The sequence below is a fragment of the Oryctolagus cuniculus genome, chromosome 8 (genome assembly GCF_051225735.1).
Source record: "Oryctolagus cuniculus isolate XC-2025 breed Fujian yellow rabbit chromosome 8, ASM5122573v1, whole genome shotgun sequence".
Classification (NCBI taxonomy): Eukaryota; Metazoa; Chordata; class Mammalia; order Lagomorpha; family Leporidae; genus Oryctolagus; species Oryctolagus cuniculus.
Genome location: NC_142874.1, coordinates 8,019,155 through 8,044,965, shown reverse-complemented (window position 1 = coordinate 8,044,965; position 25,811 = coordinate 8,019,155). Strand labels below are relative to the sequence as shown.

The window sequence follows — 25,811 nt, the reverse complement described above, 5'->3', positions numbered from 1 at the left end:
CAATTTAGTATATATTAAGTAAAGATTTCATCAGTTTGCACCCACACAGAACATAAAGTATAAAATACTGTTTGAGTATTAGTTATAGCATTAATTCACATTGGACAACACATTAAGGACAGAGATCCCACATGAGGATTAAGTACACAGTGACTCCTGTTGTTGACTTAACAAATTGACACTCTTGTTTATGGTGTCAGAAATCTCCCCAGACTCTAGTCATGAGTTGCCAAGGCTATGGAAGGCTTTTGAGTTCGCCAACTCTGATCTTATTTAGACAAGGCCATAGTCAAAGTGGAAGTTCTCTCCTCCCTTCAGAGAAAGGTACCTCCTTCTTTGATGGCCCTGTTCTTTCCACTAGGATCTCACTCGCAGAGATCTTTCATTTAGGTCATTTAGTTGTTGTTTTTTTTTTTTTTGCCAGAGTGTCTTGGCTTTCCATTCCTAAAATACTCTCATGGGTTCTTCAGCCAGATCCGACTGCCTTAAGGGCTGATTCTGAGGCCAGAGTGCTGTTTAGGACATCTGCCATTCTATGAGTCTGCTTTAAACATGTACTTTCAGTACGCTTCTAGTGATTATGATACATGAATTAACATGATCTTCAGAACAGTAAGTTATAAATAAGAAAGTCCTTGATTTCAAAACCCTTCTGTTGTGCTTATCAGTCTAGACATCCGTGATAAAATTTAAGAAGGTCTAATGATAATGAACTTAATAAATTCTAAAGTCAAAAATTAGAATGGGACTTTCAGTTATAGATTTAATAAATTCTGTCAATATACTTGAACATTTATTCCAGTCTGAGGATAAAAAAAATTGTATATACATAAAAATAAAATGAAATAATTTGGGTTATATTACTGGAAAGCTCAGCCCCTGTCCTCGGTTGTAACAAGAACAAGGTTTGAGCACAAAAAGAGAAAATGAATCTGTCTGCAGAGGGGAAGCAGCCTCACATGCCAGCACTACCATCCTGCATAGTGAGGATGCCCCGGTGTTGTAACTGAAGCTGCATAGGAGGGGCTGGTTTCAACGAAAATGAGGGATGAAGCTTGCCTCAGCACTGAGGCTCACTGGTGAGAAGGCTGGAGCACTTAGCGCTGCCTTAACTGAGGTGCTGTGCTCTGGCTGCCTCTGAGAGGTCAAATCAGGATTAAAGCATTCTGAGTACATGGGCAACAGGGAAAGCCAACAATTGAGCCTTGAAACATAACACATTGCTTTGTAATAGCGGCCTGGAAAACATGATTTGACCGGAATTAGAGGAAAACTGTACACTGTGGGAATTCTCTGCACTGTGTTTGATTATGACAAGAACCACTTGTTACAACTTGTATATCATCCTGTCCATGACTACACTTGGGGAGGGGAAACGATTTATGTGCGGCCTCCCCTCTACCTCTATCTCCAAAATAAATATGATTCTAATATATTTTTAAAAAGAAACAAAAGGCAAATGACTGACCAAGTCACATGAAAGCAAAGTAGGTTTCTGTGTAGTACTGTAAGCTGGTCAGAAATGGTTATTTTCTTTTTCTGGTAAAGATACATTTATTTTAAGAGTTACAGAGATAGAAGGGGATGGGGGTGGACTGCAATGGCCAGGACTGGGCCAGGCTGAAACCAGGAGCCAGGTGCTTCTTCTAGGTCTCCCCACTTGGGCTATGGCCCCCTGCTTTCCCAGGCACATTAGCAGGGAGCTGGGTGGGAAGTGAAGCAGCCAGGACTCAAACAGTGCCCATATGGGAATCCAGCGCTGCAGCGTCATAGCACTGGCCCCAGAAATGATTCTTTTAAGAATTGTCTTTGGTTACAGAGTAGGGAAAAAGGCAGCAGGGGAAAGGTGCTAAGGACAAAATCTACTTGGCACAGATGGCATAAGAAGGGCTGGGTGTTTAGAATTAAGGACATCTTTTGTGATGTTTACATCTCTTATTCAAAGCGACCGTGTTCACATCTTGGCTCCACTTCCCAATCCAGCTTCCAGTTGTTGAGCAGTCTGGCAAGCAGAGGCTCAAGCACTTGGGCCCTTGCCACCCACACGGGAGATGAAGATTGAATTTCTGGTTCCTGCCTGGCCAAACCTCAGCTACTGCAGCCATTTGGGTGGTAAAACAGTAGATGGGAAATGAATCTCTCTCTCTCTCTCTCAAAAAAGAAAAAAAAAAAAGCAAAAAGCAAAACAATGCAATTTCCTAATGTACTGTTAAGAAAGTGCCTAGCATTATACTACAGATTTCTTTATTCAAAGGTGTTGCAATTTTTAACAAGGCAAAAGCCTTAGTATATACATTATATGATTTCTACATTAGAGTTTCATCTAGATTTGTACATTAATTGCTGTGATAAAACAAATTATTTTCTGTTCAGAAATACTGGCCATGCTGTCAAATGTAAGTTTATGGGAGGGTAAGAAGAAAACGAAAAGCTTGCCATAAATAAAACATACAGCTATACAATTTATTGTCAAAGAAAGAGGATTAACCAAGAAAATAATCAGTTGATGGCGATGTGAAATTTACACCTGTTGGATCAATTGGATTTTTATGAATATCTATAAAATATAAGCTTTAGAATACAGCAAACAAAGACATGACCACTCATGGGGCCGGCACCATGGCGTAGTGGGTCAAGCTGCTGCCTGCAGTGCCGGCAACCCATATGGGCGCTGGTTCAAGTCCTGGCTGCTCCACTTCTGATCCAGCTCTTAGCTGTGGCCTGGGAGAGCAGTAGAAGTTGGCTCAAGTCCTTGGGCCCCTGCACCCTTGTGGGATGACTCGGAGGAAGCTCCTTGCTCCTGACTTAGGATCAGTGCAGCTCCGGCCATTGCAGCCAACTGGGGAATGAACCAGCAGATTGAAGACCTCTCACTCTCTCTGCCTTTCCTTCTCTCTTTGTGAAACTCTGACTTTCTCATAAATAAATGCATTTTTTAAAAAAGAAAAACACCACATACTAGTATCTTTTCTCTGCTCAACAATAAATTTTCCCAAGTGAGTATGCATCTTTGTTTTTTTAGAAATAAACTTTATTCTTACAACTTTTTTTTAAAGATTGCATTTCAATTAATAAATAAGAGTTACAGAGAGGCAGAGAAAGAGAGGTCTTCCATCTGCTGGTTCACTCCCCAGATGGCCGCAAAGGCCAGAGCTGCACTGATCCAAATCTAAGAGCCAGGAGTTTCTTCCAGGTGTCCCACATGGGTGCAGGGGCCCAAGGACTTGAGCCATCTTCCATTGCTTCCCCAGGCCATAGCAGAGAGCTGGACCGGAAGTGGAGCAGCCAGGACTGGAACTGCTGCCCATATATGATGCTGGCATGGGAGATGGTGGTTTTATCTGCTATGCCACAGCACCAACCCCGCATCTTTAATTTTAAGTGACATGATCAGGTTGAGAACAATGAAAAGACAGTCAGGACAATGGTATATGAAAAACAAACAGGTGTCACGTATGAAAGTCTCAGCCACCACAGACTTGTTTGTGCCTGCCCATTTCTATTCCACATTCTTATCACCAGTCTAAATTCATTATGAGAAACCCAGTGTTGTATACAGATTCAGTAGGATTCTTAGATTGCCTGTCTTTATGAAAACAATGTTTTATGGAGAATATATATGTGATGCCTTTTCTCTCCCTTCTTGGTACCATCTTAGTTAAGGTACATACAACTCAGTCCTGATCACTTACCAAATTTTTTTTACCCAGAAATATTTTATTGAAGGTATATAAATTAATGTATTTCATAAATACAAATTTAGGACCACAGTGATTCTTCCCACTCTATCTGCTCTCTCACCTGCACTCCCACCCTTTTCCCTCCTCCCTCTCCTATTTCAATTCTAGTATTTTACTAACATCTGTTTTCAATTAAATTTATACACATCATAAAGAGTTCAACAACTAGTGTGGAAAAAAAAACTGTTTCTCAACAATCAAGACAAGGGCTGTTCAAAGTTATATATCAAAATGTCAATTTCACTTCCTTAAGGTACCTTTTAGGTGCTCTGTTAGTTAACATAGATCAGTGAGAACATATGGTATTTTCCCTTGAGGGACTGGCTTATTTCACTAAGTATAATGTTTTCCAGTTGCATCCATTTTGTTGCAGATGACAGGATTATTTTTTTTTACCATTGTGTAGTATTGCATGGTATATATCTATCCCATGATTTCCTAATCCAGTCTTCAGTTGGGCAGTTCAGTTTATTCCATATCTCAGCTGTTGTCAATTGAGCTTCAATAAACATGGGAGTACAGATAACTCTTTCATATCTGATTTCGTTCCATTGGGTGAATTCCCAGGAGTGGGATGGCTCTGTCAGATGGTAGGTCTATATTCACATTTCTGAGGCATCTTCATGCTGTCTTCCATATGACTATACCAGTTTGCATTCCCACCAACAGTGCATTAAGGTACCTTTCTCCCTACATCCTCACCAGCATTTGTTGTTTGTTGATTACTGAATGAAAGTTACTCTAATGGGAGTGAAGTGAAACCTCATTGTGGTTCTGATTTGCACTTTGCTGATGGCTAGTGATGCTGAGTATTTTTTCATGTGTCTGTTGGCCATTTGGATTTCCTCTTTTGAAAAATGCCTGTTCATGCTCTTTGACCATTTCTTAACTGGGGTTTTTTGTTTTGTTGTTGAGTTTCTTGAGTTTTTTATATATTCTTGGTATTAATCCTTTATCAGTTGTGTAGTTTGAAAATAATTTCACCCATTATGTTGGTTTCCCCTTCACCTTGCTGAGTGTTTCTATTGCAGTGCAGAAGCTTTCCAATCTGATGTAATTCCATTTGTCAGTTTTGGCTTTGATTGCCCGTGCCTCTGGGATCTTTTTGAAGAACTTTTCACCTATGACAATGTCTTGTTGGGTCTCCCCAATGTTTTCTAATAATTAGATGGTATAGAGTTGTAGATTTAAGTCTTCGATCCATTTTGAGTGGGTTTTTGTGTAAGGTGTAAGGTAGGGGTCTTGCTTCATATTTCTGGGCCTATGATGTGTCGATTTTGGTTATTTGCTTAAAAAAGAAACCCAACTCTTTCTTTTACTGATCTTTTGTTTTCCTCTTTGTTTCAGTTTTGGGGATGTGGGCTGTGTGTTTTGGGGCTTTGTTGGTCTAAATCATTTATTTTTTTAGAGGCAGGCATGGACACAAAATACACAGACAAAGAAATTTCCATCTACTGACTTACATACCAAATGCCCCCAGTAATCCCTTGCTGGAGCCCAGACTAGGAGCTGAGCACTCATTACGGGGTTTCCAATGTGTATGTTACAGCTCCAGGTATTGAAGTAGTCACCATGGCTTGCCAGAGTGTGCATTCTTAGCAAACTGCCATCAGCAGCAGAGCTTAGACTTGACTCAGGCATGGTGATATTAGATGGAGAAGTCCCAACTTGTCGCTCCCCGTCTTCGCGGAGGAACGACACAGGACCCTGCGCTGTTCTTTCGTCTGCTCGGCCCTCCCCGGGTTTGCTGCTGGTTCTTCCCGGGTTGGCTGCCGTCCCTCCACCTCTGTGGAGGGGCGGGCCCCCTGCCACTTTCCCCACTTCCGCGGGGGAGCGGCACACCGCCGGCCGGCTCTCTTGGGGGCTGCACAGGTGTTCCTTCAGATAGATGTTCCTGGTGCATGTTGTCTCTCTCCTCCTTTATAGTCCTCTTCCACCAATCCCAACTCTGCTACCCACATGCCGAGTACGCTGCTCTCCTCCAATCAGGAGCAGGTCCTGCTGTTTATTGGTTGAACTGGAGGCAGCTGTGTAGAAGCTGTTTCCTCCTCTCCCAGCGCCATATTGTGGGAGAGCAGATGCATAGAATAAGTCTTAATTCCAGTAACTTAGTCTAGTCCGAGTTGCTCCCCACACCAACTGATAGGTTTACCATGGTGTCAAAGACCTTCCTGTTGGCTTGGACCATGGGAAGGGTGAAGACCACTCTAGGGCAAATGCTTTAAGTGTACAATTTCTGTGAGGATATTCTTCATTTCTGCCCTTCTGAGGTGCCTCAATTTCAATTAATTTCCTATCTGAATTCTCATGTTTATCATTGATTTCCAGAAATTTTAGTTCCCTTACAATGTAAGCTATTCAGTTACAATACACACAATCATACTTTCCCTTGTTTATAATTAATCATAATTATAGTTGTGTCACAAGCACTCTGCCTGTGTTCTCTGGTAAGCGCTACTTAGGAGCCTCCACACATTACTGACATATTGAAGCAGAGAATATCTTTTGTAAGTCACACTAAGAAATTATATTCTTGGAAACTATTTTGAGTTAGTAGGAATCATTAAACATAACTTGAGGTAGACCGAAAAGTGGTGGGGAAACAAAGGAAATAATTATTGAAGTAAAAATTTGAGATATCAACATGAATGTTATCCACAGAAGACTCATAATAGTCAAAATGATCCTGAGGAAAAAATAAAACAGATAACTTCATAATACCTGATTTTGTTCTTAAAAAAAAATTGATTGATTGATTAGCATGACAATGTTACAGAGAGGGAGTGGCAAAGAGACAGAGAATGAAAGAGGGGGGAATAAGAGAGAGAGAGAGAGAGAGAGAGAGAGACAGAGATTCCCTCTGTTAGTTCATTCCCCAAATGGCTGCAACAACCAGGGTGGGTCAGGGTAAATCTAGGAGCCAGGAGCTTCCTCTGGGTTTCCTACGTGGGTGCAGGGGCCCAGGCACTCAGGCCATCTTCCACTCTTCCACTGCTTTCCCAAGTGCATTTCTTGAAGCAGAACTCACAAGCGTTGTCTCCGTCACAGATGACAACTTAACCCAGTGCACCACAGTTCTGGCCCCACAATCCCTGATTACAAAAGATACTCCAAAACTATAGTAATTAAAATAATGTGGTACTTGCCTAAAAGCTGACACATGGATCAATAGACAGAATACAGAAGCTATAAATTAATCCACATTAATATATTTAATTGATTTTTTTTTCTTTTTTAAAGATTTATTCATTTTTGTCACACAGAGAAAGGAGGCGGAGCGAGAGAGAGGTCTACCATCCATTGGTTCACTCCCCAGATGGCTGCAATGGCCGGAGCTGCTCCGATCCAAAGCCAGGAGCCAGGACACTCTCCCACATCTCCCATGCGGGCACAGGGGCCCAAGGACTTGGGCCATCCTCTACTGCTTTCCCAGGCCATAGCAGAAAGCTGGATCAGAAATGGAGCAGCTGGGACTCAAACCAGCACCCATATGGGATGCCGGCACTGCAGGCGGTGGCTTTACCTGCTATGCCACAGCACTGGCCCCAGTCAACTGATTTCTAACATAGTTGCAAGAACAGACATTATACAAAGGAGTCTTTTCAATAAATGGAGCTGGCAAAAGTGAATGTTCATGTATAGAACAATGAAATTAGCACCTACCTATCACCTCAAGATACTCAAGAACTTAATATAAGATATGGAACTATGAAGTTGCAGGAATAAAACAAGAGAAACACTTCAAAACATTGGTGTAGGTAATAATTTTTTTGGATAAGACTCCAGTAACACAGGCAACCAAAGAAACACTAGACAACCAGAATGAAGAGCCATCTGGCAGAATGGAAGAACATATTTGCAATCTACTCATCTGACAAAGGATTGATATTCAGAATATATCAGTAACTCAGTAAGCTCAACCATGAAAATACAACCAATCCAATTAAGAAATGGACAAAGGATCTAAGTAGACAGTTCTCCATAGTACAAATAGCCAGAAATATGTAAAAAAATGATAAAAGCACTAGCCATTAGTGAAATGCAAATCAAAACCATGGTGAAATTTTACCATATTCCTGATAGTAAAGCTATTGATAACACAAAATAATAAATACTGGGGAAAATATGGAGAAAGAGGAACTCATACTTTATTGGTAGAGATGTCAATTATTAAAATAATTATAGGGGCCGGCCCTGTGGCTCACTTGGCTAATCCTCCGCCTGTGGCACCGGCACACCGGGTTCTTGTCCCAGTTGGGGTGCCAGATTCTGTCCGGTTGCCCCTCTTCCAGTCCAGCTCTCTGCTGTGGCCCAGGAGGGCAGTGGAGGATGGCCCAAGTGCTTGGTCCCTGCACCCACATGGGAGACCAGGAGGAGGCACCTGGCTCCTGGCTTTGGATCGGCACTGTGCACCAGCTGAAGCGGCCATTGCGGGGTGAACCCACGGAAGGAAGAGCTTTCTCCCTGTCTCTCTCTCTCTCACTGTCTAACTCTGCCTGTCAAAAAAAAATGTAGAAATAAACATAGAGGTTTCTTAAAATGCTAGAAATAGACTTGCCACATGATTCAACATTGCCACTACTTGGGTAAGTGTCCCAAACCTAAGATATGAGTGTGTCAATATAATGCCTCCATCAGGATTTTTGAGGTACTGTTCTAAACAGCCAATATAGGAAATCAACCAAAACATCCTTCCTCAGATGAATGGATAAAGAAAATGTGGTATATATACACAATGGGATATTATGTAGACATAAGAAAAATGAAGTTTTGTCATTTTCTGCAAAATACATGGGACTGGAAGACATTCCATTAATGAAAGAAGCTGAACCCAGGAAGACAAACACTGCCTGTTCAGTCTCTTATGTGGGACATTAAAAGAAATTCAAACTGAACATGGAATGATGATTACTAGTAAGGCTGAAGGAGAAGGAAGGGATAGGGGAATTTAGTTTATGAGCCTCAAATCAGAGTTAGACTGAAGAAATTCAGTATTGCATAGCAAATTTTGACATATAGTTGTCGAAAACCTAGTAGATGTTCTATGAACAAATAGAAGAAAACACCTCCCAGAATGCAATCATGAAGTAATGTCAAAGGAGGATGTTATTTACCCCTTTTTGAGGAGTGCACATTGTATGAATATATTGAAATGTCACACTCCAGCCCGTAAATATGTAAAATTACTGTCAATAAAAATGTTACAATGCATATTATAATGAAGCATTGATAATGTCTCAGGGGCCCAAATAATAATAATTAATGACTGACAAAAAAGACTCTCCATCAAATTATGTATCTAAAAATATTTATTATTGCATTTAATTTGCACATAAGTCATTTGCAAACTGATAAGATATATTATAAAGTAAGCACATGCATATACACACAGAACAATCCACAACTGTAAAAATATTAATAGGAAGTCAAGGATATAACGGATTTGAAAACCTCAGCTTTGCTATTTACATGTCATGTCCAAATAAAGAATTCATGAATTATCTAAGTTCTTAACTTGTAACAGTTAACAATTTTCATTATAATACGAATAATTACAGTTACACAAATGAGATGCTTGTCTTTCCACACATGAAATCTTTATAATTTAATGGTTGGAGTATTCACATTATATAAAAGTATAATATTTAATATTCAATGAAGGCTAACTCTTACAACCTCATTAAATAGGCATTATAATTCAATGGAGTTAAATCTCTTCCCTTTGATTTCACTATTCTACATCTCCCCTGATCCTTCTAATACTTTGTAAGTCCTTGAATTATTTACATCATTCATTGTGTTTTCTCTCTCCAGCTGGTTTTCCAGGGAGAGGATTTTCCCTCATTATCATTCTGTATTATAGTATGAAGTAAAAATGTATGAAAGCAAATTTAAAATTTACAAACCCATGATAAAGTCTTTAATAGTACTTTAAAAAGTCAAACTAGGGGAGCTCAGAACGTGGTCTTTTTGGAGGACACAGTCAGAAATGTGCCAGTCTTGATGTTGAGCACTGTATGGTTTGAAGCTGAAAGGATCAGGAAAGTATACCTCCTGTGTTGTGTAGAGGTAGGAAAACCAAGTTCTGGGTACTGCTTATAGTGGAAATATGTATATACACAAATTATGCCTAGCACCAGATTTTGTAAGGTTTGATTCCTAGACAAAGTCATTTTTACCTTATAAAATAATTTTTTAAAAACTGTAAAACCTCAGGAAATGTGTTTCAACAATGTCTTCTTCCTCAACTCCCCATTTCTCCCTACTCTTATTCTTCCTTGTGGATAATGCCAACTAAATTCAAAATATCACTTTAATCTTATTCCTCACTGAATATCAGAGACATACAATAAAACCACCTGCCTTGAAGGAGATACACTGAACCCTGTTAAAGTGCTTGCCCTCTGTCAAATACCTTCAAGAAGTGGCAACTTGGTAAACCCTACACTTGTCATAGCATAGGAAAACGCTATATTTTACCATATGTACAGACAGCACTGCAAGAAAATATATAATCATGACAAGAGTAGGCCAGGAATGAATGTGTATGTGCGATAATTTAGCCTACTTATCCACTATCAAAGACGACAGAATTAAGTGTGAATTTTGAGTGAGTATGCAAAATGTCAATCAAATAATATTAACTATTACCCTCTAAATTGATTTGGTGTCTTATTAGAATCTACATAGAAAATAAATCTTTTACTAGAATTAAACTACTCAATTGACCCTATTTCAAAAAAGAGTTGCAGTCATGAATATTTATATAATTCTGCACTCAAATAAGTGATCCATGTTCTAGAAACTCCTAGTAAGTATGTGACTTTTTTCTTGACAATTATTTTGATTTTATAACAGAGCCCATGTTTTTAAGCTATTCAATTATATAGCTATTATTTATACATAATTAATTATAAACTGATGAGTAGGCAAATAAAAGCTTATATTCAGTGACATATTTACATAGTATTTTGGTCTGTGTGCTAAGTAATAATCTAGGAGTTATGAATACATGATTCCTAACATGAGCTAACTACCTATTCTTACAGATTTTTAGTCTGTGAGCTCTCTTATTCGTATTCTTCTGCTCAAAATAATAACTTAGAATTTTAGTTTTTCTAGGATAAATAGCATAGGATTTTCTGAGGGTGCAGATGAAATTTGGATTATCAGTTGAGATGCCCCCTGAGATGCTCATATGAGCTATCAGTATCCTTGGATCTTTTTCCTTTTTGGATCTTTTTAAAATTTTATTTAAGGTAAACAAATTTCATATATACAGATTTAGGAACATAATGATACCTCCTACCCTACCCTACCTCCTGCCCATCCTCCAATCCTTCCTCCTCCTCCTTCCTTATTCCCTCTGTTAATTTTTACAGCAGTCTATTTCAGTTTACTTAATACTCATAAGACTAACCCTAGGCCGGCGCCACGGCTCATTAGCCTAATCCTCTGCCTGTGGTACCAGCACACCGGGTTCTAGTCCCAGTCAGGGTGCCGGATTCTGTCCCGGTTGCCCATCTTCCAGGCCAGCTCTCTGCTGAGGCCCGGGAATGCAGTGGAGGATGGCCCAAGTGCTTGGGCCCTGCACCCGCATGGGAGACCAGGAGAAGCACCTGGCTCCAGGCTTCGGATCAGCGTGGTGCACTGGCCACAGCACACCGGCCGCAGTGGCCACTGGAGGGTGAACCAATGGCAAAGGAAGACCTCTCTCTCTCTCTCTCTCACTGTCCACTCTGCCTGTCAAAAAAAAAAAAAAAAAAAAAAAGACTAACCCTACACTAAATAAAGAGTTCATCAAATAGTAAGAAGGAAAAACAACCACTATTCCCAAAAGACAAATACCTTATGTTTTCCCTGATCTGCGGTAACTAAGAGAGTACCAAAAATGTAATATATAGGAGTGAAATGGACATTTTGAGATTTGATGATTGTTTAGTGTGAACTTTTTGAAGTCCCCTTGTATAATAAATCAGCTTTGTAAGAACTGAGACATGGAAGAAAGTGGATAGCTAATGATGGCTCAAATTCTTTGGCCTCTGCCACTCATATGAGTGACACAGATGTGGTTCTGGGATCCAGGCTTTGGCTTAACCCAGCCCTGGCTGTTCCGTTGTGAATGTTTAGGGAATGAACCAGCAGATAGAACAATCAATCAACCAATCAATCAATCTGTCTTTCTCTCCCTCCTCCCTCCCTCCCTCCCCTCTCTTCCTCCATTGTCTGCTTTTCAAGTGCATGAACATAAAGAGCAGCTGGAAGAGGCGAATTTCTCCCAGAAGCGCAAGGTGCTCTTCTGTTCTGCTGAGTGACTCTCTAGACTGGAATGACCAGGTTTCTGTTACTACTGACTCTAAGGAACAGGAGGAATTCTTGAAATGATAACTCATGTTCTCAAAGTCTGAATCAGCCATTTATGATCTTTGAACCAGAAGTCACTTAACTTTGGGATTAGCAAAGTGTTGGATTGGTGAGTGTTCTAGGAATCACTTAGCTTTTAAACACTGGGATATATAGAAACATATGGAACAACAAGCACTACTTTTAGTATCTGAGAACTCCTGAAGTTCGAGAAGAGCTGGTATAGAGATCTGGGAATAGTGATGGTAACTCTCCTTCTCTTGTATTCTAGAGAACGGGAGGAAGATGGTTAAACAAAGCACATCAATCGCAAAAGGAGTGACTCCAATTGAATTGAAGTGGAAAATGCCCGTATATGAAGTCAAGTGTGAGTTAGGACTCTGTCTTGTAGCATGGTTTCACAGAAAGCCTGAGCTGAGAAAGGTTTCAAATATTTCCGTCTTTGCTCCATATTTGCACTGCTCCGTATTTGCACTGCTCACTTACAGTGCCAGTTGAAAAATTGGTGCCCTTCTCAGCAAGGCTCCTGATAGAGGTGGTATAGAAAGAGGCTGGTGCCCCAGAGAAACCCCCACAAGCCCAGGGGAGGCAGGGACAACTGAAATGTGAACTAAGAAATTAGGTAGCCCTCTGATTAGGGTTAGAAGGTGATCATGGTGGGAAGAATCGCCACATTCCTAAAGTTGTGATGATGAAATGTATGAAGTGGGTATTCGTTAAATAAAAGGTTTCTGGGGAAAAAAAAGAAAACCACAAATATTTAAAACCTTGCTAGGATTATTATTAAGACTTTGCAAATTGGGATAAGGAAACACATTGAATTTGTTAGGCTCAATTATTTTGTCAGTAAGCGGAACAGGAGTTCATGAAGTAAGCTCACTGTCAAACTATTAGCCACATCTCTTTGGTTGACTGGGCACTGCATCCATGCCCACAGTCAGGTTTTCTGTTTTGCTCGGGATTGATTAAATCCTTAAAGTTCCCCCCTGATCCTCCTTGTTCTGGACCTGTCTCACCTCTCAGCATAATTGCGTTCATGCCATCAAAATTTACATGCCTTGTGTGACATTCTCCCTTATAAAAATGCTACCAACATCCATCAACCTGAGGTGGGAAGTTTTGTAAAGGTACCAGGATGACTTGGCATAGGACACTGTGGCCTTCAGATACTTAAATTCCAATTATTCTGAAGAGGGATTTGTTGAGGTGACTTCTTCAATTCCAACACAGGCTACATCTATTACATGCAATGGAAAAATACATCATGAATTCCACTTCAGGATTAAGAACTTCTAAAGAGTTCACTAACATTATTCTATCCACTGTAGTTTTCCTATCTATATGCAATCTTGGATCCCTTGAAGTGTGTTTAATATGAGTGAGGACATGAATGTTTAAGTTATTTAATATAAGTACGTTAATTCCTACTTTAAAAGCTAAAGCATTATATAACAAACAAGATTATATTGTCTGGTTATCACTATATTTCATCTAAGCCATTTCACTGTGTATTATATAATGGGATTTATTACAGTATGAGTCTGTCACTTCCGGCTCTCTGGTGTTATACCTCGATACATCTAGTTAGTACCGATGGATTCAATTCAAATGCTGTTATTAGTACGCTAATGTGTACATCTCTACAAATAACATCGCATCTTGTTTATTGTAATCATTTAGCCAAACAGTATAAATCACAGGAGTATTGTGTACATTTTAATGTTAAGTTGAATTGAAATCTTTAAAACTGCATTAGGAGTAATCAAAATGTTTTTGTAGCTAAAAAATTTAAAATGACAGCTAATAGAGGCTGGCATATGGTTCAGCAGTTAAGTTACCACTTGTGTCACCCACATCTCATAACAGCCTGGTTTGCATCCTGGATAGATGCATTTCCAATGCAGCTTTCCTCTAGTGTGGACCCTGTGAAAGAGCAGGTGGTCACTGAAGTACTTAAATCCCTGCCCCCCATGTGGGAGACACAGGTGGACTGACGGCTCCCTTATTCTGCCTGGCCCAGCCCCGAATGTTGCAAACAGTTAGGGGGTGAATCAGCGGATGGAAGACCTCTGTCCGTCCGTCTCTCTGTGTGTCTCTGCCTTACAGATAAAATGAAAATTGATAAACAGAAATTTTAATAGTAAAACAAGTGAAAATGGCACGTATTGACTTTTATTTTTATTTTGTTAAGAAAACTTAATATGGGATCAATAATTTTAACAGTTTTCAAGTACACAATGCAGCTTGCTAACTGAAGTTACACTTGTACAGCGGATCTCGGGCATTTGTTCATCTGGTGTAAATGAAACATTAAACCCAATACACAGCATATTCTCATTTCAGTGTACCGTCAGTCCCTTGATGCCCCCCTTGTACTCTCTGTTCGTGTGGGTGTGAATAGTTTAGACACCTCACATCCATGGTGGTATGCTGCATTTAATCTGTGACTGGATTATTTTACTTAGCATCCCTTCTTGCAGGTTTATTCATGTTGTTGTGTATAGCAGGATTTCTTTATGATGGAATAATAATTCATTGTGTATATATACCACATTTTCTTTATCCAGTTATCCATATACAAGCTTTTCATTTTTTGTTCACACTTTGACTAACATGAATAACGATGTAATTAATGTGGCAGTATAAGTATCACTTATAGATCTCGATTTTACTTATTTTGTATGTATAACCAGAAGTAGAATTGCTGGAGTATATGGCATGTCTACATATATTGAGGATGCCCCCTTCTGTTTCCACAGTGGCTGCACAATTTTAAATTAATAACTAAAGTGCACAATTATTCCATTTTCTCCACGTCTTTGCCAACATTTGCTATTTTGTTTTTTATGACAGCCATCTATCTCAAGAGGTGTGAAGTGACATGTCACTGTTGCTTTGATTTGGGTTTATCACATGATCAATGATATGAAACAACTTCTCATTAATCTACAAGATATTTTATATAAACAGCTTCTTTGTAGAGCTATCTTTCCAAGGCCTGTACACATTTTTAAATCAGATAATTTGGATTTTGAGATTAAGTTGTAGGATTTCTTATTTATTTTACATTTTAGTCCCTGATCAAGTATATGGTCCGTAAATATTTTGGTCCATTCTGCAGGTTGCCTTTTCATTCTGTTGATTGTTTCTTTTGATGTTAAGAAAACTTGCGTTTTGGAGCAGTCTCACTTGGCTATTTTTACTTTTGTTATTTATGCTTTTGGTGTCATATCCAAGAAATGATCCCCAACATCAGTGTCATAAAGGTTTTCTGCTATCTTTGTTTCCAAAAGTTTTATAGGTTGAGATATTATGTTTGATTGTTTAATATATTTTGAGTGACTTTTGCGTGTGCTGTGGGATAATGGTCACATTTTATTCATCTGTGTGTGTACATCCTGTTTTTACAACAACTTTTTTCTCATTGTATAGTCCTTCCACCCTTACAGAAGATTAGTTGACTGGACTTTGGTGACTTTTTTTTTTTTTTTGAGATCATTTTGGTACTATTTATCTCAAGTTCTATTGCGTAGAAATGCCTTGATTTATTTCAAGGGAATCTCCTTGACCCAAAGATCAAGGAATTAGTGAGTAATTATTCACCAGTGAAATTTCATGATATCACTTATTAGATAGTTTGTGTTGTGAAATTGGCACTTTTATTGTAGAGCTTGTGATACACAGGAAATTGCTTTAAAAAGCAACAATTACTTTTCTGGGCTACTGAGAAAAGGTGGAAAAGAGAAGAAGATGAAATTCTTAAGGAGTTCACAGAGGAATTATCCTTGTATCTTTATCAGGTATTAGAAAATGATTACTGTGATCTGGATTTGATCTAGTAGGTATTACCAAGCTAGCATGAATTATCAATAAGTATGTTAGTTAAGACTAGGGTGACATATTTCTATTTGCTGTTCAAAAGTATGGGGAGTTCTTAATAATTCTTGTATTATTACATAAATACATATATGTTTAACATTTAACTTTCTAAAGTGCCATTTAAATAATTCTCTGTAGCTATTATTATATAAAAATAGCTGTACTAGATGAATCATTAAATTCCACAAATAGGTGTCCACCGGGACGCATGATTCTCCATGAACACCTCCTAGCTCTGCTGTGTGGATCTTCTGAGCAAAGGGCACTCATAATCTCTGTAGTTAAATTTGCATACTTGCAAAAATAAATTCTCTCTACTAGATATGCTGCCCTGAGTGAATACATCAATTTATCATTGAAACTCAAAACTTTGCAAAGACAAGGAGTGTCATCGTGGAAAGATTTAGACAGTGTGAACTTTCGTGAGATAGAGAATAGATTGTTATAAAGACTCCTACCCCAGAAACTTGGTGGGCTAGCGAAGTCTCTAGACCCACCCAGGAAAGGCTGCTATTGTGTCCCAGGGTGAGGACAAACTGTATCTCTGTCAGCTAGGCAGGTCGTCAGCAGCCCTAAGTTAAGGCAGTGGCTTTTGATTTGGAATCCATCTCTCCTAATGCACCCACTGACCCTCGGCCTGTTCAGCTGTCATTTGACACTGACCAGTTCACCCTGCTAAGATCGATACTTATGAAAATGGGTGGTTATTTCTATACTTAAGTTTTTTTTTCCCCCCTGGGAGTGCTAAATCCTCTTCGCCTATTATTATTTGAAAGATTCTTTTATTTAATTGAAAGTCAGAGTTACAGACAGAGAAGGGGAGAGATAGAGATCTTCTATCCACTAGTTCACTTCCTAAATGTCACCAATGGCCAGAGATGGCCCAAGCCAAAGACAGGAGCCAGGAGCTTCTTCCAGGTCTCCCACTCAGGTATTAGGGCCCAAGCAGTTGCGACATCTCATGCTGTTTTCCAAGACCATGAGTAGGGAACTAGACCAGAAGCAGAACAGGGGCCGGCGCTGCGGCTCACTTGGTTAGTCCTTTGCTTGTGGCGCTGGCATCCCATATGGGCACCAGGTTATAGTCCCGCTGCTGCTCCTCCAGTCCAGCTCTGCTATGGCCCGGGAGGGCAGTGGAGGATGGCCCAAGTGCTTGGGCCCCTGCACCCACATGGGAGACCAGGAGGAGGCACCTGGTTCCTGGCTTTGGATTGGCGTAGCGCCAGCCATAGCAGCCATTTGGGGGACAAACCAACAGAAGAAAGACCTTTCTCTCTCTCTCTCTCTCTCTCTCACTGTCTAACTCTGCTTATCAAAAAAAAAAAAAAAAAACTGAAGTAGAGCAGCCAATACATGAACCGGCTCCCATATAGGTTGCAAGTGTTGCAGGTAGAGGTTTAACCCACTATGCCATAAGGCTGGCCTCAGTGGCTATTGTCTTTAACACAGGGGTTCTAGATCTTTGTGTGTGTGCGTGTGTATAAGTACACATGCAAACATGTGCACATGTGTGTTTAGAAATATGATATGCATTTACATTCACATGTATAAGTATTTATAATATACATATATTTCATTTTTAGAGGTTTCAAGGGGCCACCAGTGGCAACCTTTCCCATTGGTCTAATTCACATCAAAGATGAATCTTAGACATGGTCTGACACTCAAGCAGTTTATTCTGCAATCACTCCTACAAGGTGGATGGCAGGAGTGGGCCGTTGGGCCTGGGCCTGACACAGTCAAAGGGGTCAGATGCACTGACGGGAAGCACACGGGAGAGTATCTGTTCAGAGACCATCCTCAAGTTCAGGGGATCTTTGGCCTTTCTTGTATCTTTATTCCATATGGGCCAGTGCCTAGGTGTTTCTTTCATCAATTTCATTACAGTTACTCTTGTTAAGAGTAAGCATTTTTCTAGGCTTATAGAAGTTGTATCTGTGTTGAGGTAGCATGTATCCAGGTTTGGAAATCCCTTCGCCAGATGGCATCACAAGGCCAAGGGACACATAGTATAACTCAGTAAGCTTGAATGGCTCTTGTGGATATCATTAACATTGTCGCCATAGTATGACTGATACAGTATACTACAGTATCCTACATGTGTGATTATATGCATACATGTTGCATATGTGTAAATAAATATAGTTACAAGTATTTGTACTGTGTACGACTAAGTAGATGACTTTTTAAAAAAAGATTTATTTATTTGAAAGTCAGAATTACTCAGAGAAGGAGAAGCAGAGAGAGAGAGAGAGACAGGTCTTCTATCTGTTGGTTTACTTGCCAGTTGGCCACAATGGCTGGAACTGTGCCAATCCAAAGTCAGGAGCCAGGAGCTTCTTCCAGGTCTCCCACACGGGTGCAGGGGCCCAAGGGATTGGACCATCTTCCACTGCTTTCCTAGGCCATCACAAAGAGCTCAATCGGAAGTGGACCAGCCGGGTCTTGAACTGGCACCCATATGGGATGCTGGCATTGCAGGCAGCAGTTTTACTCACTATATCACAGTGCTGGCCCCAGTAGATGGCTCTCTCTCTCTCTTTCTTTCTTTCTTGGCAGAGTGGACAGTGAGAGAGAGACAGAGAGAAAGGTCTTCCTTTGTCGTTGGTTCACCCTCCAATGGCCGCCGCGGCCGGCGCATCACACTGATCTGAAGCCAGGAGCAGGTGCTTCTCCTGGTCTCCCATGCTGGTGCAGGGCCCAAGCACTTGGGCCATCCTCCACTGCACTCCCTGGCCACAGCAGAGAGCTGGCCTGGAAGAGGAGCAACTGGGACAGAATCCGGCACCCCGACCAGGACTAGAACCCGGTGTGCCGGCGCCGCAGGCGGAGGATTAGCCTATTGAGCACGGTGCCAGCCGGATGGCTTTCAAGTAAGGTAAAAATTCATACCTATTAAGGTTCCTGACATAACAGAATCTATAATAGAAAAAAATCAATTGAGAAATAATAATAGAATGTTAGAAGTGTTAAAACTTCCTGTTTCTCTTCAGTATGTTACTTAACAACCCTTCATATCTTACTTCTTTACTGACTTATTGAAGTGAGTAAATAATTCTAATCTTTCTTCATGATCCAAAATAGTACTAAGTTAAAACAAAATTAAAGTAGCATATGCTTTGTTGCCTATGGAGTCCAACTTTTTTTTTTAAACAAATTTAACACAGTATTTTAAGTCTTAGATAAATATACTGGTATTTAAAAAAGCCAAGGCTAAGATTTTTTGGATAATTTGTGTATTAACTTATGCACACCAACATATATCAAGTACAAAAATATAGATGGATCTATATTGGATATACTTGTTTCTATTAAGAATGTAAAGACATTTTGGTAGTAATTTTGCTTTTGAAAGTGTTTGTGGTGGTCAGTGTAGTGGTTCAGTGAGCAAACCTGCTGTCTACAATGCTCACCCCCCATATGGACACCGATTTGTGTCCCAGGTGCTCCACTTCTGATCCAGCTTCCTGCTAATGGCCTGCAAAAGCAACAGAAGATGTTGTGAGTGTTTGGGCCCCTGCTACTCATATGAGAGACCTGGGTGAAGCTGTGTCTCCTAGCTTCAACCTGACCCAGCCCTGGGTGTTCTGGTGAGGGAAAGATATCTCTCTCTCTCTCTCTCTGTCTCTCCCTCCCTCCCTCCCTGTCTCTCCCCCTCTCTCTATAACTCTGCCTTTCTAATAAAAATCTTTTAAAAAATAGATTTGTATTGATGAATTCATGACGTTTATAATTACCCCTAATGTATCGGTAATCACTTCACAACAGAGAGCTTTCACAAACTAAGAAGTCTAAAACAGTTTATTGTAATGTGTTTTATTAATTTCTTTATGAATTCAATAGTTATATTGCAATGTTATATTTTCTATACATTTCAATAATTACATTATGATCTAATTTTCTGAGTGCCATTAATATTATAGATATAATGTTTACTTTCTTTTGGGGCTTCTTTTTCTCATTTTGGGTATTTTCTAGATCTTTTAAAACACTATGTCCATATAAACTAATAAAAATAATCCTTGTATAAGGCTAAGTTTATAATTTTTACTTAGTAAATTATAAGGTTAATCTTTATTCATAGAAGAAATCTAAATTATTCTAATTATCACTCTCCAATGGCGTATGGATTGGTGGGTCTCTCCTCTGGAAGGTATTGTATCTACTTTTTGAGGGATTATTTTAATTGACAATATTTGGAGTTCTGATTATTTACTCCAGAATTTCCAAGAGAATCTCAGTTGTGTTGCATCTTTATCTCATTGAAAGAATATAACATTACTTGTGTATAATGGCGACCTTTCCAATATTTAGGGACTTGTATAATTTGAATATGATTGGTTTTATAACTCATGCAGATGCTTAAACTCCAAAGTCGTATGCTAATATTACTAAGAGGATGGCAATGTAAAAAAAAAAAATACTTGATTGAAAGGCAAGGTGAGAGTGAGCGAGAGAGAGAGAGAGAGAGAAGGATAGGAAATCCCACCCTGGATTCATTCCGCAGTTGGCCACAACAGCCTCATCTGGACTAGGCCAAAGCCAGAAGACAGTAATGCCATCCTGGTCTCCTCACGGGTGGCAGAGCCACAGGAATTGGGCCATTTCCAGGTGCGCCAGCAGGGAGCCAGATGGGAAGGAGAGAATCTGGTAATGACAGCTGTGTGCTGATGTGAGATGCCAGGGTCACACATGGCGTCTTAACCAGCCCCGATGTCAAATTAGTCTGATTAGCATGATTTGGAGGTGGGGCCTGCTGCGAGGTCCTTACTTCATTCTGGACAAACCTTTGGAAGGTGCTTATTACAAAAGGTTGGTTATAAACCTTGAGTGGGACCCTGTCTCTCTGCTTCCCAACTCACAATGTGGTTCCTCACCCTCAAGCCCTCCAACCACTGACATCCACTGCCCTCAGCAGAGACCAGAACAATGGGGCCTGTCCAGTTTTGAACTATGGAAGCTTGAGCCAAAACATATCATTTCCACCAGAACCATGGGCCAATAGAAAGCTTTCTCTTTGTAAATAGCTTGCCTCAGGTCTTTTGTTGAGGTAACAAAAAGCTGACTAATAGAAGGACAAACTGGGGAATCTAAAATACATTTATGTAGGCTTTTTAAAAAGCTTTGTTTGAAAGGCAGAGTTACAGATACAGAAAGGGAGAGGGAGAGAGTGAGAGAGGGAGGTAGAGAGATCTTCTAATCTGTTGGTTCACTCGCCAAATGGCAGAAATGTCCAGGGCTGGGCCAGGCTGAAGCAAGGAGCCAGGAGCTTCTTCTAGGTCTCACACATGAGTGTAGGGTCCCAAGAACTTGAACCATCCTCCACTGCTTTCCCAGGATCATTAGCAGGGAGCTGGATTGGAAATAGAGCAACTGGGAGTCAAACCAGTGCCCGTATGGCATGCCAGGACCTCAGGGGCCAGTTTTACATGCTGGGCCATAGCACCTGTCCCCTTTGTAAACTTTATAAAATGTTTTGTTTACATATAATATGTACACCTATTTATGAAATACACTATTATAATTGGCACATAAATGCAATGTATGATAAAATCCAAATAATTGCACTTTTCTATACTCAAATATTTTCAATTATATCTCTGTGTTAGAGATCTCCAAATAATTCTATAGTTATTTTGAAATGTACTAAACTATTTTCTACCAGATTATACTTAACTTGTAATTCCATTTCCTGTAATTTTTAAAGTGCCCTCATTTAATACATTGATGTAGATTGCCACCCAAACCAAAAACACACTAAAATAAAAAATGACATGAGGCTTGTGTTGTGGTGTAGGGTAATGCACCACCACTTGCATGGTTGACATCCCATATTGCAGTGACACTTTGAGTCCTGGCTGATCTGCTTCAGATCCAGCTTCCTGCTAACGCTCCTGGAAATTCAGATGGTGGCCATGTTGTTGGGCTTCTACCACCAATATGTGAGGCCTGGATGTAGTTGCTGACCCCTGGCTTCAGCATGGCCTGGCCCTGATGGTTGTAGTTACTTAGAGAGGGAACTAGCCAATGAAATCCCTCCTCCCTCCCTCCCTCTCTCCCACCCCCCTCTGGCTTTGTTTCTCCCTCTCTCTGTGACTCTGCCTTTCCAATAAGTAAATCAATCTTTTAAAAAATGCAGAGTCATAGCCCTGATGAAAATAAGAGGAAAGATTCTCAATAAAATATTATAAAACCAGATCCTAGAGCACATCAAACAGATGATACAGCACAACCAAGCAGAAGTTGTCTCAGAGATACTGGGATGGTTCAACATACAGAAATCACATTATGTCAACAAAGAATGCAAACCACAGGATTGTTGCAATAGACATAGCGCAATCTCTACAATGCAACACCCTTCATAACAGCCTCAGCAAATGAGGTAAAAAAGGAACACGTGCCAGCAGAATAAAGTCTACATATGACAAACTCCCATCTAACGTGCTAAATGAGGAAAATCTGAAAACATTCCTTTAAGAAGTGAGATAAACAAGGATGTCCATTCTTGCTCAACAAAGTGTGGGAAGTCTTAGCCAGAGCAACCGGGCAAGAGAAAGAAGAAGAGAGCACCCAACCTGGAAAGAGCAAATTAGTTTTATTTGAAAATGATGGGATCTTACCTAGAAAACCCTACAGACTGCACTAGCCAACTATGGGAAGTGATGGAACTGGTCTTAGGAAAGCCAGAGGAATTTAAGGTTGATGATGGATTAAATTGCTTAAATGTCCAATTTTGTAATGTAAGAAGTTACAGAAAAGACACATCTTCCTGAATGAGCATGATACCACATTAGAGTTCATTGTGTTACCAAAGTATTTGCTAATTTTCAGGATGCTTTAAACATAAATCATCAATCCAAAAATGATTCCAGTCATGAAAAATGTTCTTGCTAATTGTTTTTGAATTTTTTGTCAATGTGTGTTTGTTTTGTAGTTAAGTATGTATGTAGTTTAAAAATTCTCTACAAAATATGAATTTGGAAAAATTTTAAAAATTAGTCTTTTTTATGTTAGAATGTAAAAACAATTATTTATTGGTCTTTACATGAAAGCAGTTTCACAATGTATTTAATATACAAAAGCCTCCACACTTTAAATATAAAATGTGAAAATTAGTTGCCTTGGAGACTGATGAAGACCATAATATTCTGAATACATTTTATCTATTATCGTATAGTTGTGTAAGTGTAAGCTGTGAAAGTGTATTATCACACTTTCATAGATAGTCAATATATTCACCTTGAATGTTAACACAAATTACTTCAAGCAGACTGCATACTGCTTACCTGAATGTGTTGATACAAATTTCAGAAATTGGCAACATAACACCTCAAGTCATAATTGCTTAAAACATACACTATTGTTTTCCTAGCTAGATAGTTGGTCCAGAACTATGCCGGAGTTCCCTCTTGCCAGAGACCAAGGTGTATTCTTTCTTCCCTCTGCCGTTCATTAGATGAATTTTCAGATAGCATTGACCGAGATGGTATCTGGAGCTACAGTTCAGTCAATAGGCAAGAAAACTCGATGACAAAGGAAATCACCTCTTGTAGACATAACACTGCACTACCAAAGTACCACCTGCACAATATGACTGTGCCTGTAACTTCCTTTGTGGGAGGGTGGGAGGTATTAAATTTATTCTAGGTATTTGTGTGTGATGAAAATCATGGTTTTCCATATTGTAGATGGAAAGAGAGGAAAAAAGAGGAGCAAGAGAGCAAGAGAGAGTAGACACAATGAATAATGGAATATAGTGGAAAAATATTCAGTCTCTAGGACTTTCTACATCTTCTACATCTTGCCCAAGTCCAATCCTCTCAAAGTATATAGTTCTTTTTCACAAAATCTATAACCCCAAACGACTGTCTAGTTACTCCATCTATCTGAAAATTAATTCATACGGATAATATGCAGTCATCAAATGAAATCTTGATTTGTTCCTCAGGATCTGGTTATGCAAGAAAGTAAGATTCATTCAAGTTATTCCAATTAAAACAGTAAAAGACAACAGAGTTCTTAATAAAAAGTTTCACATTATCATGGATACTTGTTTGAGAGCGGTACAAAAACATCTTTTTATAAGAAGAATGTAGCACCTTTCTAATGTATATAATCCTGGGAAATTTATTTTTCTGTTTCACACCTATGATATATAATTAGAATTTTCAAGCGAAGGGTATTTGCTGTTTCTCTGTGTTGAGAATTGGTATGTGGGGACCTCTATGATTATTATTTGGTTTTTATATAACATGATAATCTTTATCTGATTCCAATGCCTTGTGGATACTTGAAGAATGGAATAATTTAAAATGAGAATGAAAAACTTAAATGCAAAATCTCACCACAAAGAAAACATAAAAGTGCTAATTACCTGTTTATATCAGTTTATGCTGTATATATGTGCTCATGTATTACACTGCCCTAACATAAATTTAAAAAATCAAAATTGAGAAAGGAATTCTTGTCGCTCCCTCTCTTCGTGGAGGAACGACACAGGACCCTGCGTTGTTCTTTCGTCTGCTCGGCCCTCCCCGGGTTTGCTGCTGGTTCTTCCCGGGTTGGCTACCGTCCCTTCCACCTCCGTGGAAGGGCGGTTCCCCCTGCCACTTTCCCCACTTCCGCGGGGGAGCGGCACACCTCCGGCCAGCTCTCTCGGGGGCTGCACAGGTGTTCCTTCAGATAGATGTTCCCGGTGCATGTTGTCTCTCTCCTCCTTTATAGTCCTCTTCCACCAATCCCAACTCTGAGTACGCTGCTCTCCTGCAATCAGGAGCAGGATCAGCTCCTGCAGGTCATCACTCAAGTTGGCGAGAGGCAGCTGCGTAGAAGTTGTTACTCCCTTCTCAGCGCCATATTGTGGGAGAGCATATGCATAGAATAAGTCTTAATTCCAGTAACAGTCTAGTCCGAGTTGCTCCCCACAATCCTATTTTCTTTTTTTAAATATGATCATCACTTAAAGGGAAAGACACAGGAATTCTCCATCATTTTCCACATGAATTGCATCCTAATTTTGTGTAATATAGTGTGAATGTAGAATTACAAACATGTTGAGTTGACATCCATCCTGTTGACCTACTAGTTAACTTCAGATTATTATTAGTCCTCTAACAAATATTGATGGGTACAAACTATATTGGACATTTTTGAACATTGGGGACTACAAGACTGCAAAGACAAGAAGAAAGAAACCATATGACACAAGTTGCCAAATCGCCTTTTGCCGTCTTAGGAAGCTGTACTTAGAGTCTGAGGGTCCCTCTGAGGCTGGGGAGGCAGGTAGGAGTTCATGGGAGCTGAAGTGGCTGAAGCACAGAGTAGAGCACCAAAAGGAGAACAGGTGCCCACAAGGGAACCCTACCAATGTGAGAGGAGATTCCCCAAGATCCCTTGGCCAAGAGTTGATCAAGAAATACTCAGAGCAACATCACCTGAGACTTGCAGGCAGGAAGATGCCACCCAGCGGTAAGAGAATGGAAACACTAAGTAACAGGAAGTATTGTGGAAACGTTGTTTCTATGACCTACCTTCATGTTCACACCTTATTATGAAATCTACCATTCAGCTATGACAAGAGAAGGGCTGTGACCTAGCAGTAAAAAGCATGCATTAGTTACTGGTGGAATTATTCTAGACTCATCTCTATCATCTGAACCAAGTTCTACAAATGCTAAATGTCTAAAATCTTATAGCAAGACACACCTCTCATGTGCTCATTTCAGATAGTGGGACACAAACTTTAAAAAAAAAAAAAAAGAAAAAAAAAAAACAGTTCTGCTGATTCCCAGGAAGAAATTTTATGTCACAGCAGGTGTGTGAAAACAG

The 25,811-nt window shown here is 39.8% G+C and overlaps 1 long non-coding RNA gene across 3 annotated transcripts in view; it reads left to right on the top strand.

Moving 5' to 3' along the window:
• Window positions 1–25,811, top strand: part of LOC149124816 (uncharacterized) — an 83,438-nt gene that overhangs the window by 14,372 nt on the left and 43,255 nt on the right. Inside the window, exon 4 of one of the 3 annotated variants that reach the window (XR_016211555.1) lies at window positions 12,376–12,854. The exons of 1 other annotated variant lie outside the window; for it this stretch is intronic. This is a non-coding gene — a long non-coding RNA (uncharacterized LOC149124816). One more of the 3 variants, XR_016211554.1, reaches the window with a different exon arrangement.